The sequence below is a fragment of the Perca fluviatilis genome, chromosome 3, assembly GCF_010015445.1.
Source record: "Perca fluviatilis chromosome 3, GENO_Pfluv_1.0, whole genome shotgun sequence".
NCBI lineage: Eukaryota > Metazoa > Chordata > Actinopteri > Perciformes > Percidae > Perca > Perca fluviatilis.
In genome coordinates, this window is record NC_053114.1 from 28,035,190 (window position 1) to 28,049,036 (window position 13,847).

At 39.4% G+C, this 13,847-nt stretch overlaps 1 pseudogene; it reads left to right on the forward strand.

Annotated features, from left to right (window-relative positions):
* The first annotated feature begins 130 nt into the window (after positions 1-130).
* Positions 131-12,282, forward strand: LOC120555554 (annotated as a pseudogene).
* The last annotated feature ends 1,565 nt before the right edge of the window (positions 12,283-13,847 follow it).

Below are 13,847 nucleotides of genomic sequence, written 5' to 3' on the forward strand. Positions count from 1 at the left end.
CAGTGTAGCCCGGTAGCCCATTGTGTAGCCATCTACATCCATGGTAGCCATAGCCAGAAGTACAGCGCTGTGGAGAATGAGATAGGTCTGGCAATGCGAGACTAAGCCTTATTCAAGTAGCTGATACACGATGGGGCTGCTCTCTGTGAGTGTCGGACCCTTTCGGAGCCGAGTGTGGGCGGTTCGGACGTGGATTCGAGACTTATCCACCATTTCAGCTACTTTTCACAACGGCTGCGCACTCGCGTCGGTACGGTGACATTGTATTTATACTTCTTATAATGTAAAGTCGCTACGGTCCTCTCAAAATACAATTAGAAAAAAATAGATATACAAACTTGTTTTGCAGCAGCCAATGTTTACTTGCATATGCGGTGTCGCAGGAGTTGGATCCCTGTGTGACAGTATGAGGTTTGTCGTGGGAAAGAACACAGTGTTCCTCGGTGGAGGAGGCTACAGAGCCCCCCAAACCTGTAAACAAACAAATTGCAGCACTGTTTATGTATCATTCCTCCGTTGTTTGTAATCTCGCGATGTGTCCATTTGATAATGTTTAGTTTAGAAGTTAGTTTCCTCAGTTTCATAATGTTTTGTTTGAAGGGGGCGTTTCTCTGTTGACCCATGCATTTTCATTCTTTTTCATTCATTCAGTTGCATTTACTTAAATGTTATCAGACATGACAGTTATTTAATATAAATAAAACTTGGTTAAATAGAACTGGCTGGGATGAGGTATCTTACACTTTGCTGACTAGCTTCAGTAGACTTTATGCTTTTCTATTGAAGTAGAACAATCAAACCAGAGAAACTTAAAGTTCAGTCTGATTTGTTTTGTCTGTTCATTACCAGGTAGATTCTTCTACCCTAAAACATTGTGTCCCAAACCGTGTTTACTAAATGAAAACTTATTAGAGATACGGTACATAATTTGGTTGATGTAAAATGAGAAATGTTTTCCTCTGGGAGCTGACACTTTACTGTAATACATAGTTTTCTCTCTGGTGGTGGACTTCCCATGTCAATAGAGCCCAACACATACACTGGCAGGCTAACATTGTGGGTTGAAATTGCCATAAACTGCAGCAATACACGTTTTATTGCATTTTTATTATGTTTATTTGAATTAAAGTTTTCTCAATTCAAGTTTTATTTAGGTTTGTTATGTTTTTATTAATAGTTAATATTTAAAGATATCTCCGAAATCTTTAATTGACTGTTTCTGGCATCTTTCATTAAAAATAAATTATTATTATTATTGTTATTATTGTTAACAATAACATATTGTTACACAGATACATCTTGATATGTAAACAAAATGTCAGATCAGCTAACATAATATTGTCTTTTTTTATGATTCTCAAGTAGCAATATTATATTGGTCGCAAAAACAATAAACCACAATCAAAGATTTTGCATTTGTGTGGAAGATATTTTAGCTACTTCCAAAGGTGCTCATAACCTAAAATAACCCCTTTAAATATAATTGAATCTGTATTTGTTATGCACATGCAGTGACAGATATGTAAGTAAATACCATGTGAGCTTTAAGCAACTGTTCACTGTATAAGTGGGTTATCTGCAACAGTGTTGTAATGAAATTAGGCTTACACAGTACAGTATGCTCATGTCAAAATGAGATTTCAGTAATCCTGTGAATAATGTTGTAGTAGGACAGATTTCTCATATTAACACAGAAGCTAGTCTGCAAGACTGATTCAGAAGAGCTGTAGATTACTGTGGATTACATGTTTAGTTTTGTATCGCCTGTCAACAACATCTACTACATATAGCATGTTTAATTGATGCCTTTCTGCTGTATATTTCTTTTCCAAATGTCTTTTTATGGCCCTGACCTCACTGCTAACATATTCATGATACAGTATCTTCATTTCAGAAGGCGTCACTGATCCAAAGGAGACGTGGAGGTTTATATCAACACATTCTCCCCCTTGCTCGGTTACTTAGCTCAAACAAACCACCAAGAGGTAATGTACCTCCTTACACTATGTAATGTAGCTAAATGAGTGCACGCAGTGGCCTAAATCGATGTGAGCCAGTTGCACTTAATTATTTTGTTGTTTGTGTGTTTGTTGTTGAATTGGTTCAGGTTTTGAAAAGTTTTTCCCAAAGAGTGAAGAAAGCGCTGGCGTCAACAAATCAGCTGAAGGTGAGGGAGGTTTGAGTCATTATCACAAGCAGCATTTAGACATCCTCTGTTCTCATTTCCTCTGCACTGCATGAATGATTTTCTGTTACTATTTAGATGAAAATAGCAAAGAGCAAGAAACTCTTGTAAGGGAAGAGCGGGACACAAATGATGATGGGGACCAAAGACGAAAAGGAGGCAAAAAGGAAGAATCACACTGGTGGACGCGCTTCCAGGTGCGAATCATAGCCAGTCTTTACTGCTCATTAAAATGCACTACACACAATATATTTACTAAAATGCTGGCATATGAGAGCTTTAAAAGTCAAATTTACTCATAATTTTACTTATTAGTGCAAGTTTAAGTTGCATTCTCCATAATTTGGCATCCTTTTGTCACATAATGACTATTCAGGTGTATAATACTCTTATAGTTAGTTCTCTTTCCACTGTAAATGTTCCACTGAACATGGTCATCTTTTATTTAGTAGTGAACTTTAATGGATTCTTATCTAAAATGTTTGTTATGTTGTGTATTTATGTTAAATTAGCATAAGGTTATATATTGTCAGACTTTCCAAACGGTCAAATGTTGAAATTTATATTTTCTTTAAAACATATACTGGTCGTGCTCTACTTTTAAAAGGGTGCTCATAGTTGAGAGGCAGCATACTGCCTGGATTGTTTTTCGTTTGGCCTGCTGACAGCCTCTCCTTTAATCAATTCATCTCTCTCTTACACCTTTTTATTTATTTATCTTTTTACATCTAACAGGATGATTTTCCCCTGGATGAAAAAGCAGTGAGGTACTTTGCAATCGGTGCTGCCGGCATGACCTCAGCTTTTTTGTACTTTTACTTCCGAGAGACGGGGATGCAGATCTCCTGGAAGGACTTTGTACAGCACTACTTAAACAAAGACTTGGTAAGAGGCAGAGAGTGTTTTAGTTTTGGTATCTTCCGTCTTTTATCTGTTTGTTTTTGCAACCATGTAAACAAATTCTTTTTTGTGCTCTCTACACAGGTTGATCACCTAGAGGTTGTCAATAAACAATACGTCAAAGTAATTCCTGCCCATGGAGTGAACACATCAGAAGTGGTTAGTTGCATAAATATGCTTTTATATTTTCATGTAGGTCACTCAGTTGGTTAGGGTTAGGGATATTTCAAAGTGTAGCTTAACATTAACACAAGCAGAGAAGAGTCATACATTTGACAAATAATCTTAATTTAAGGCCCTCTTACTGTGTTTCTCCTGAACTGTCAGTCCCGATGACAACTGAGCCAAATCCAATTCACTAGTTAGATTCATGGGATGCGATCCTACCAGACCAAGTCTGACTGTAGCAGCAAAAACCCCGAGTGCATTGCTATGAGCAATGGTGCAATGTATTGCTTATTTCTATTTGTAAAAGGAAAAATGTATGTCCTCCTTGTTATTTCGTCTTTAAAAAGTTACAGTCTTGCTTATGTTTTATGTCGTGTGTATGTTTCAGAGTTATTTGTGGTTCAACATTGGCAGTGTGGACTCATTTGAGCATAACCTGGAGATGGCCCAGCAAGAAATGGGTTTGGACTCACAGAAAGTTCCTGTATTCTACAGCAGTGAAAGTGATGGGTGAGAGTTGAATCTGATGAGTTCCTGAAACTTTCAAAGCAAAGTAACTCTTATGAAAATTGGATTGGTTGATGATGGCTTAGTTGAGCATCTTTCTCTCTCTCCCCAAAGGGCACTCCTTTTCAACTTTCTCCCAACCTTACTGCTGGTCGGCTTTTTACTTTTTGCCATGCGGCAGGGACCAATGGCAGGAGGTCAGCGAGGAAACCCCTTCAGCATGAGTGAATCCAAAGCCAAGGTAATAAAAGGCAACATTGGCATTCAGTTTAAGGATGTCGCAGGCTGTGAGGAGGCCAAACTGGAGATTTTGGAGCTCGTCAACTTCTTGAAGAACCCGCGGCAGTACCAGGACCTAGGCGCCAAGATCCCAAAGGTGTTACACACTGTATATCAAGTATTGTGGCAAAGGGTCGGGGTGAAGGTGACAGGAACATTTCAATTGATGGATTTTTTTCTCCCTCCGAAGCATAGTATGGGCTAAGAATTAAGTTTTGAAGTTTCTCCACCTAGTGAAGTATTCATTGAGATACTGGTATTGATCATTAAGCAACACCTTTCTTTTCAGGGTGCTGTGTTATCAGGCCCACCTGGTACTGGCAAGACCTTGCTAGCTAAGGCCACTGCAGGAGAGGCCAACGTGCCCTTCATCACCGTCAACGGCTCGGAGTTCCAGGAGATGTTTGTTGGCGTGGGTGCTGCAAGGGTCAGTACCGGGCTAAATGCAAGACTCTGCCAACGAGTTCTGAAGCTATATGATGCTATCTATGTGATATATCCTGCTGCTGTTTGGCAACATCATCTGTAACACAATGATTCTTGATTCTCAGACTACATGGGGCGCACTCTCTACTGGGTGAGCTAGAGGTTGCCTCAATTTATAAGATTATGTAAGTGATTTCTCTTGACTCTGTCCTGTATTAGATTAGGGATACGTTTGCCACGGCTCGAAAAAATGCCCCCTGCATCCTTTTCATTGACGAGATTGACGCAGTTGGCAGGAAGAGAGGCCGGGGGAACTTTGGAAACCAAAGCGAGCAGGAAAACACCCTCAACCAGTTGCTTGTGGAAATGGACGGTAGTTAGTTACGTTACCTCTTTTAAAGTGATATGTAGAATATGATTCGAAAGTTAAACCCTCAGAAGCTTTTTCACCTGGTCTAACATTATGGCGGGAGAGCAGCAAGCTAATTGCCGAATAGCTTAGCGGGGGGCTAATGGACCCATCGTCGTTATCTTGTAGGGTTACCCCATTAACGTACCGAATGATAACAAACGTTCGTTAGTAGTATTCGGTTACAAAACGATGGATTGGAAAGTTTGTAAGTACACCAGAAGTTTATGAACACTTGCCTGCTCTCCTCAGCTCTCTGTTGCTGCTGCTGCTACCTGCAGCTAGACGAGTGCTTAGGGCCATCTACAAATTACTACACCGAAAAGAGTTACAACAAAAGTATTTATTAATTCAATGATTAAATAAGGTAATGTCTCCAAACTTACCTCAATTATTACTTGTCTCCTGCTAGTTATACTACAGCACTTACTTAAAAGAAAAAAGTTTAATTAATAAATATTTTTGTTGCATCTCTTTTCGGTGTTGTAATTTGTAGACGGCCCTAAGCACTCGTCTTACTGCAGCAGCAACAACAGCAGAGAGCAGAAGCCAGCAGGCAAGTGTTATTTACATAAACTTCTGGTGTACTTACAAACTTTCCAATCCATCGTTTTATGAGTGCATAACCTATTTGTACTACTTGTAGATGTTTGGTATCATTTCGGGCATTATTAGTGGGGTAATTTACGAGATACAAACGTGGGTCCGTTAGCCCCTGCGCTAAGCTATTCAGATGATAACGCTACTCTACGCTAACTCTCCCAATGTTAGACCCAGGTGAAAAAAGCTTCTGGGTGGGTGTTTGGCTCGAGGTCATGGTGCAAAGGACCCTAGGGTGAATTACTCCGAACCATCACTTTAATGTTCAAGCCTTTTTCCCATTCTGGGTGCAATATTTCACAAGATCTTTGTATGCCACTTGTTTTTTTCATTACAGGGTTCAACAGTAGCACTAATGTGGTCGTTTTAGCCGGCACCAATCGAGCTGATGTCCTGGATCCAGCTTTGATGAGGCCAGGACGCTTTGATCGACATATATACATAGGTAAAGAGTAGCACTTGTCTGAGGTCGGCTTCGTCTCTAGCTCTCCCCTGAATAACTCTTTCTCTCTACATTATCATGTATCACTGGGTCAATTTGTTAGGAACATTTCAGTTTATCATTTCCGAGAGAAGAGTTATCTGCAGGTTTTGATGTACATCTTGCCCCTGAAATCATACCAAATAACCAAGCTGACTTTTCCCTTTTCTGTGGTGCAGTTTTTGTTCCTTTGGACGTCTCTGTTTCCTCTAGACTTAGAAGCAACCCTGGAGTTTTAGGCTACATTTACATTGCTACGTTTTGGTTTCAAAACGAATATCTTTTGCTAGGTTTACACCTCGCATTCACACTGCTCTGGGGCCTCATTTGTAAACGTGGCGTACGCACAAAAGAAGACATACGCCGCTCTCTACACAAGAATTGGGATTTATAAAAAGCAAACCTGACGGGAAAATGTGCTGTCCTCCACGGACACTCTGACTCAGGCATAGGGACAGAAATGGGTGAAATGAGAAACGGCGACACCGACTGCAGGTGGATTAAACACGTGAAACTGAGACCATTGTATAAAACAAATCGAAATATTGCCTCTCATTGATTTCACTCATGAGAATTCACAAAGCCGTTCTTGCGATTAATATCCTACACAAACACCTGTTTGATCCATCTTCAGTGAAAAACGGACAAAATAAAACAAGATATTATCATAAATTCAAATGATGATATATTTGTGAAAAAAAACTAAAATGTTCTGTAATTATATTAGCATGTTATAGAATTCATTCTCATGAATAATACGATAAAAAGGACAAATAATGTTTACACTGATGCTGTTTTCGATGCGGAGCACATTGTTTGAATATGGTCATCATATACAGTATCAGTGTTTTATACAGTGTTTAATTTTATGGCTTTAGATCGTTTTATATTTGATTTAAATGTTTGTTTTATTGTAGGTCTGAAGCATCTTGACCATTGTGAAAGGTGCAATAGAACGTTTTAATAATTACTAATCCTTGCGCAGAACTATTTGTCATTTACAATTAGCTTAATTCCGACACCTTTAGCTTTTTAGATGCAATCAAATTGATGGGTATTAAAAGGCATGCCATGCGTAATGACCCACAATGGCTGACTTTGCAATGTTCGAAGATGTGGCAAATGGAGACAGACAGCAAGAAGACTTGCTGGCAAACGAGGACGAGTGACCTCAGAGCCGGTTCTGACTTCCTCGGATCTCTGTGCTGTTTTGGGCCCTGCGTTACAGAGGAGCTCTCGGAGAAACCAAGCCGTGCCTGTCCCACTTCAAGAGGGGTCAGCTCCGGCGTCCCGTGGCATAAACACGTTCTCTGTGTAGCGCTAGGTATTTTTTTTTGCATCAACTTTAATATCAAACCATTTCTTTTTAATTTGGGTCACAGTCCGACCTCTGAGGCTGTGGCATTAACTGCATCTGCAACATGTTGTCACTCTACAGCTTTTCAGCATTAGTAATGCCCATACTGTGCCCTCCAAACATATTATCATCTTTTCCACCTCTCTAACAAGAAATGCAACTTCACATTGAGTGAAAGTCCTTTGCTTTGTTTTCCTCTCTAATCATGATGTCGGTATAAATGAATATTAATTTGTGGCGTTTCACTGACTATTTAAGGGAAACTATGGGCATGACATGAAGCCACCAAAGCTGTGCCACATTTAGAGTCGAATGTGATTTATAAATAGAATCCGGCGTAGGACGTGCATGCGCACGGTTTTCTAAATCAGAATATTTCTGTGTGTACTCACATCATATGTTTCGTCCGTACGCCACTTCTGATGCAAATTCGCCGCACGGTTTTATAAATGAGGTCCCTGGTGTTTCAGAGGCCCTAAACCGGAGAAATTTGAAAACACTTGTGACCCTCTTTTGGTTTGGAGTCTCAGGGTTTGTGTTTCAGTCTCAACGGCCGCAAACTGAGAACTTTGGCAACACTGGCTCCAATGTTTCGCCACTGGATTGGGTCATGATGTCTCGTTCTCTGAGACTAAGCTACTAACTACCATGGCAACTACCAGCAACGGGCAGAGTATACATGCTGCCTCCTGTTTCCCCGGCACGCACATGCCCAGTATACGTTAATGGTCATGAGATATGCGGTTTGGGCGTGTTAGTTTAAACGCAGATTAGTTCTTCTACTGGATACTAAAAACAGTTGTGTGCATAGAGATCGCTTTAGGCTCAAAACTGTATGTTAATGTAGCCATAGTCTTTTTTTTTCTCCTGTTCTTTCCCACTGGTGTTCTATAATTCCATGTTGGTGCATGCATGTGATCTAATACTGCACAGCATACACTATGGAACAAATTCAATTCAGTGGCACTAATTCATGCAGTTTTAACTTTGTTAGTTGTCTTGTTGTTGTCTGCTTCGAATTAGGTGCTAAGCTTGACCTTACTGACACACTTACTGTATAGTTTCCTTAGAAATTAGCTTCTTTTTGTTGCACCTGTTCACTTGTGATTTCATTAAAGGCGCGTGTTGCATACTGTGCGCTTTTATCTTTGTGGTTAAAATGGTTGATCTTTTTCTGCCTGCTAAAATCTAATTTGCTTTACGCCAGCAGTGCTGGACAATGGTGGGTAGGGAGCGGTTTTCTATCTGACAAAGAAAACTGGGTCAAAATGAGAGAGCTGGCTTTCTATAAAAGAAGGATTAGATGACTGGAGGCCAACATAAGGGATGGAATACACTGCTCCTCTCTGTTTTGTTGAGTCTGTGTTCCCTTTCCTTCAGTCTTTTGTTGTTACATGTAAACAGTACGGGTTTGTATAATACAGCCACACTACTAATTCATTTTTGGTCAGTAATAAGTTAATCATTATGTCACTCATTTTGAAACAAAAAGTTTTGGGTTTAGCCTGAATAACAATTCATTTTGTTTAGGTCTAATGGGTTCTTTAAATGTTCCTCAAAGTGCATAGATAACCTTGGTGTCTATAGCTATGTATTGCCTGTTAAACATTTGTCAGTGCCATTTTGAAAATGAGCTGTATAACATGAATGCAGAAAAAGTGCAAAGTAGTTGTCAGGACCAGTTGAATGAGCTTCTGTAATATTTGTAAATGTGACATCGTCATAAGGTACAGAATCTGAGACACACACTTGTGTTTCCTTAGCTTAGCAGTTTATAAGAGTAGTGTTGTCTCTATATCAGTAACATTATCATATGATGGTATTACTTTAGCAGTATCTGTTTAAATTTCATTTTGCTCACTGTTTATCATTCTGTTGGATTAATCATCATGATGTTTTTTTTCTTTCTTCCTTTTTCTTTCTACAGGCCCACCAGATATTAAAGGCAGGGCATCCATCTTTAAGGTGCATTTAAGACCTCTGAAGTTGGACACTAGTATAGAAGTAGAGGCTTTGGCCAGGAAGCTAGCTGCACTAACCCCAGGTTTTACTGGTAAGAACAAGAGCTGTGTGTTGATGTTCGCATGTAAACACACAGCTCAGTCTTTGGATTATCTACAGGGATCATACAGTTTGTATTCTGCATCTCTCGCAGTATTTATCATACCACAGTCTAACTTGGTTGTTGTGGCTCCTTTTGTGTCTCAGGGGCTGATATTGCTAATGTGTGTAATGAGGCCGCGCTAATAGCTGCCCGACGCCTCAACCAACATGTCAATACTAAGCACTTTGAGCAGGCCGTTGAGAGAGTCATTGGAGGTAAGTTGGCATGCACTTGATGTTGTGACAATACTCCTAGAATGACTATTGGATATGTGTTTTACACCTTAATCAAGTTAGTTAGTAGTAAAAGCAATTGCTATACATTTCTGTAATATGAAGTTTTGATCAAATGTATACTGTTTATATTTATTTATATTTTATATAAATCCATAAATGTGAACTTAGTGCTCTATTGTGAGATATACATAACTTTTAATGCAGGAACCGTAACTTACAGCCTGTCCTTATATTTCTCATTGAGACTTCCCTTTAAGGATTTGATTATACTATACTTACTGTGTGATTTCATGCTGTACTCAAAGCTCATGCCCCAACCTATAACCAATCTACTGTATGTTTGAAGGGCACATCAACCCAGATAACTTATTGCTTGTTAAAAAAAAAAAAAAAAAAACACACACACTCAGGTCTGGAGAAAAAGACTCAGGTACTGCAGCTTCCAGAGAAGACTACTGTGGCGTATCATGAGGCCGGACATGCTGTAGCAGGCTGGTTCCTAGAACATGCAGACCCCCTACTTAAGGTAGTCACACCGTTTCCTTCCTCTCTTTCCTCACACTGCTGCTTGACTATGTGAAATCTTCTGCAGCCCTTGCCTAATCTTGTTTTTACCCTCTACAATCAAACTAGAATTTGACCAAGTATTTTACCATATATTGATAGTTTGATAAATTATAATGTACTCCCTCAGGTGTCCATTGTTCCCAGAGGGAAAGGTTTGGGTTATGCGCAGTATCTGCCTAAGGAACAGTACCTGTTCACCCAGGAGCAGCTGTTTGATAGAATGTGCATGATGCTGGGGGGTCGAGTGGCTGAGCAGGTTTTCTTTCGGCGAATCACCACTGGGGCACAGGATGACCTCAGGAAGGTCACGCAGTCTGCGTATGCACAGGTAATCCCCACAGTTTACAACAAGCATGTTAACAGATACACAAGGCAGGAAACTTCTGTATGTGATACAAAAATACATTGTAATGTAAATTGTATATTGTATATTGTGTATTGATGGAGCCAGTGTTGAGTCATAAACTCTCACATTCTGAAATAGAAGTTGTTTACTTTGTGGTGATGTGGTGAAATTATCGCTTATCCTTCAGTATACTAAATGGGTTTCAAGATTGATTTTCTCAAAAGTGTAGTAACAAGATAAACATGTGAAATAGCAGCTCCTGTGTCACTGTACACTAAGTAACTACTAGCTATTATTTTAGTTGAATTCCGCTAACAAGTAGCTTCCTGCAGACAAACTGCTAGAGTACCAACTTGAAGATTAGACTATATTCTTTTTTTTTTACTGCCCAGACTATTTCAATTAGAAGTCACTTTATACTTTCGGTTAGTCAGAGAATGATGTAACCAAAGGCACATAAGAAATAGTTTGTCTTTAGACTAACAGGACTCATTTCTCTTCATATTTTAGGTTGTACAGTTTGGAATGAATGAGGCGGTGGGTCAGATGTCCTTTGACCTCCCTCAGCAGGGTGACCTAGTAACTGAGAAGCCCTTCAGTGAACCTAAAGCCCAGCTTATAGACCAGGAGGTCCGCTTGCTTATAGATGCTGCCTTCCAGCGAACACTTCAGCTCGTCACCGACAAGAAAGAAATGGTGGAGAAGGTGAGAAGTATTATCACTGACAAACAAAACGATGGAGAGAAGTTAACATGAAGAGTCTCGTACTCCAAAGCAGCTCACTGAATAGTACGATGCAGCAACCAGCTCTTTTATGGTCTGTTTAAATTAGTATTTTTAAAAACTGGTTGGAAGAATTGTTACTTTTACTATTAGTTGTAACTACTGCTAATCTGTTCTTGAACTCAGTGATCAGTAATGCCACTTGCATTTTCATTGATGGAGTTAGCCATCGTCATTAAAATGCTTCTTGTTTACTATTATTGGTCATATGTTGCAGGTGGCAAAACGTCTGCTAGAAAAGGAGATTCTAGACAAAGCCGACATGGTAGAGCTGCTAGGAACTCGTCCCTTTCAAGAGAAGTCATCGTATGAGGAGTTTGTTGAAGGGCTGGGTGAATTTGCAGAAGACACCTCTCTACCTGAAGGGCTGAAGAACTGGAACAAGAAGAAAGGAAAGGGAAAAACACCCGCAGAATCGACAAAACTATTACTAGGTGGGAGTTGACAGTACCCTGGGAAGAACATATGGAGGAAGCTCGCCAAATACCAAGAGCTGGTGGAGCAGTGTAGGAGCCGAGGCTGGCGGGCCCTATCCGAGCCAATCAACGAGCTTGATTTGCAAAGCTCTGACTGGGCTCAGAGTAACTGGAGCTGCGAAGAGGTGGGCCATCCGCACCACAACTGAAGCCTCAGAGAAAGCCACAAGGTGGCTTTTGGATTGGTGCAACTGGGATGCAAGCAGGGACCTGATCAACCCCGGCTGTGTCACCTGGGGGAGGGGGTATGATGTCTGTTTATTCTTTTATTTCTGTATTTAATCTATTTTTAATTAATTGTTTTAATTTTGTATGAATTGTTTTAATTCTGTATTAACTATTTTTAATTTTGTATTAATTGTTATTAATTTCTAACTGTGTTTTAAGGTTTTATGTAAAGCACATTGAGTTGCACCGCTGCTGAAATGTGCTATACAAATAAAATTGCCTTGCCTTGCCTTGCCTTGAAAGACCCGAAACCCCCAATGACCCCAAGAGCATCACTGATGATGAATCCCAGCGCATCCTAGAGATGTTTCTTGTAACCTGAAGAGTGCCGTTTGTGGCTCATTTCACTGGAGGTGCCTTAATTCAATGCTCTGATCAGGGCAATGACACTGACAATCATACCACAGAAAAATCTGTACTGATGGTCAGGAAAGTTACATCATGTGACGAATACATTTGTTGTGGTGGTATCATATGATTTTATTCTGAGGCTCATTGCCCTTATCCAACCTTAAATCTATTAAGAATGCTTTCTTCCCTAAGTGGGGGAAACCAGATTTCTTCTCGTTTCTCAGATGTTTAAGATTTCAAAGGCACGTTGACTGTCATACAATGTGACATTGTTTCTCACCTTAAGATAGATAAGATAAGCCTTTGTCTCCAATAGGAGAAATTCATCTTGGTTATTGGAGAGAAACCAAATAGCGAAACAACTTAAATATATTTCAATCAGCATTATACAGTAGTTTTTCAGCAAAAATCATCAACCTTTCTCAACTTGGTTCTTCTTTATTTAGCAGTAAAGACGGCTGTTAGAGCTCAGTGTTTGTAAATTTGCTTTGTGCATATATTACAATTGTCATTGGATCACATTAGAGCCAGACCGATATATCAGCGGGCCGATATTAGGCATTTTCCAAACTATCGGTATCGGCATTGCCGATAAATAAATATTTAAAAAATAAAATAAAAACGGATGAAACACCCTTCAATCATGTTATGAGTGTTGTCGTTGCATAGTTTGTCCACCAGAGGGTACTCTACAACGTCCCCCTAGATTTTCTTTGTTGTTATTGTTTTTGTTCAAAGGACTTTAAGTTTAATATCTTAAGTTTGTATTTTTATACATTGTATTTATCAGAACTTTAATATATTTTGATATTCCTCTGTTGTGACAATAAAACAAACAAGTTTATTTTTAAACTGCATTATCATATTTTAGTGAGGACTCATAAATAACTACAAATAACTAATGTTAGGGAAATATGTTTATGTTTTGTAACGCGTTTCTGGAAATATATATCGGCCGATATATCGGAATATCGGATTTTTAAATCACCAAATATTTGTATCCATTTCCGCCTTAATAATCCTTTATCGGTCGGGCTCTAGATCACATATATGTACTGTAGGTTGTTGTCTCTTCCTCATTGTCCATACTAATAGGAGTCAACATTGATGTAGACATTCATTACTTTAGTTTGATGGTTACTTAAGAACTGGGAACAGACTAACACAATGGCATACCATACACTCTTCACTCTCATACTACCTCACAGTCTGTATTCTTAACTGCCTCTTAAAATGGCATCATCATTTGTCACAATACTCACACTATAGTCTGGTTATGTGTTAGTTTTCATCCTGTTTATTTTGTTAATCATATGAAATGACATCCAGCTTTCTGTGCTTCACTGTAGTTCATGTGGATATCACAAATGAGTAAGGATTAATTTGCTTTTCCATGGATGGATTGGCTGACCATCTCCATCTCAATATCTTGAGCCCTCCTCCA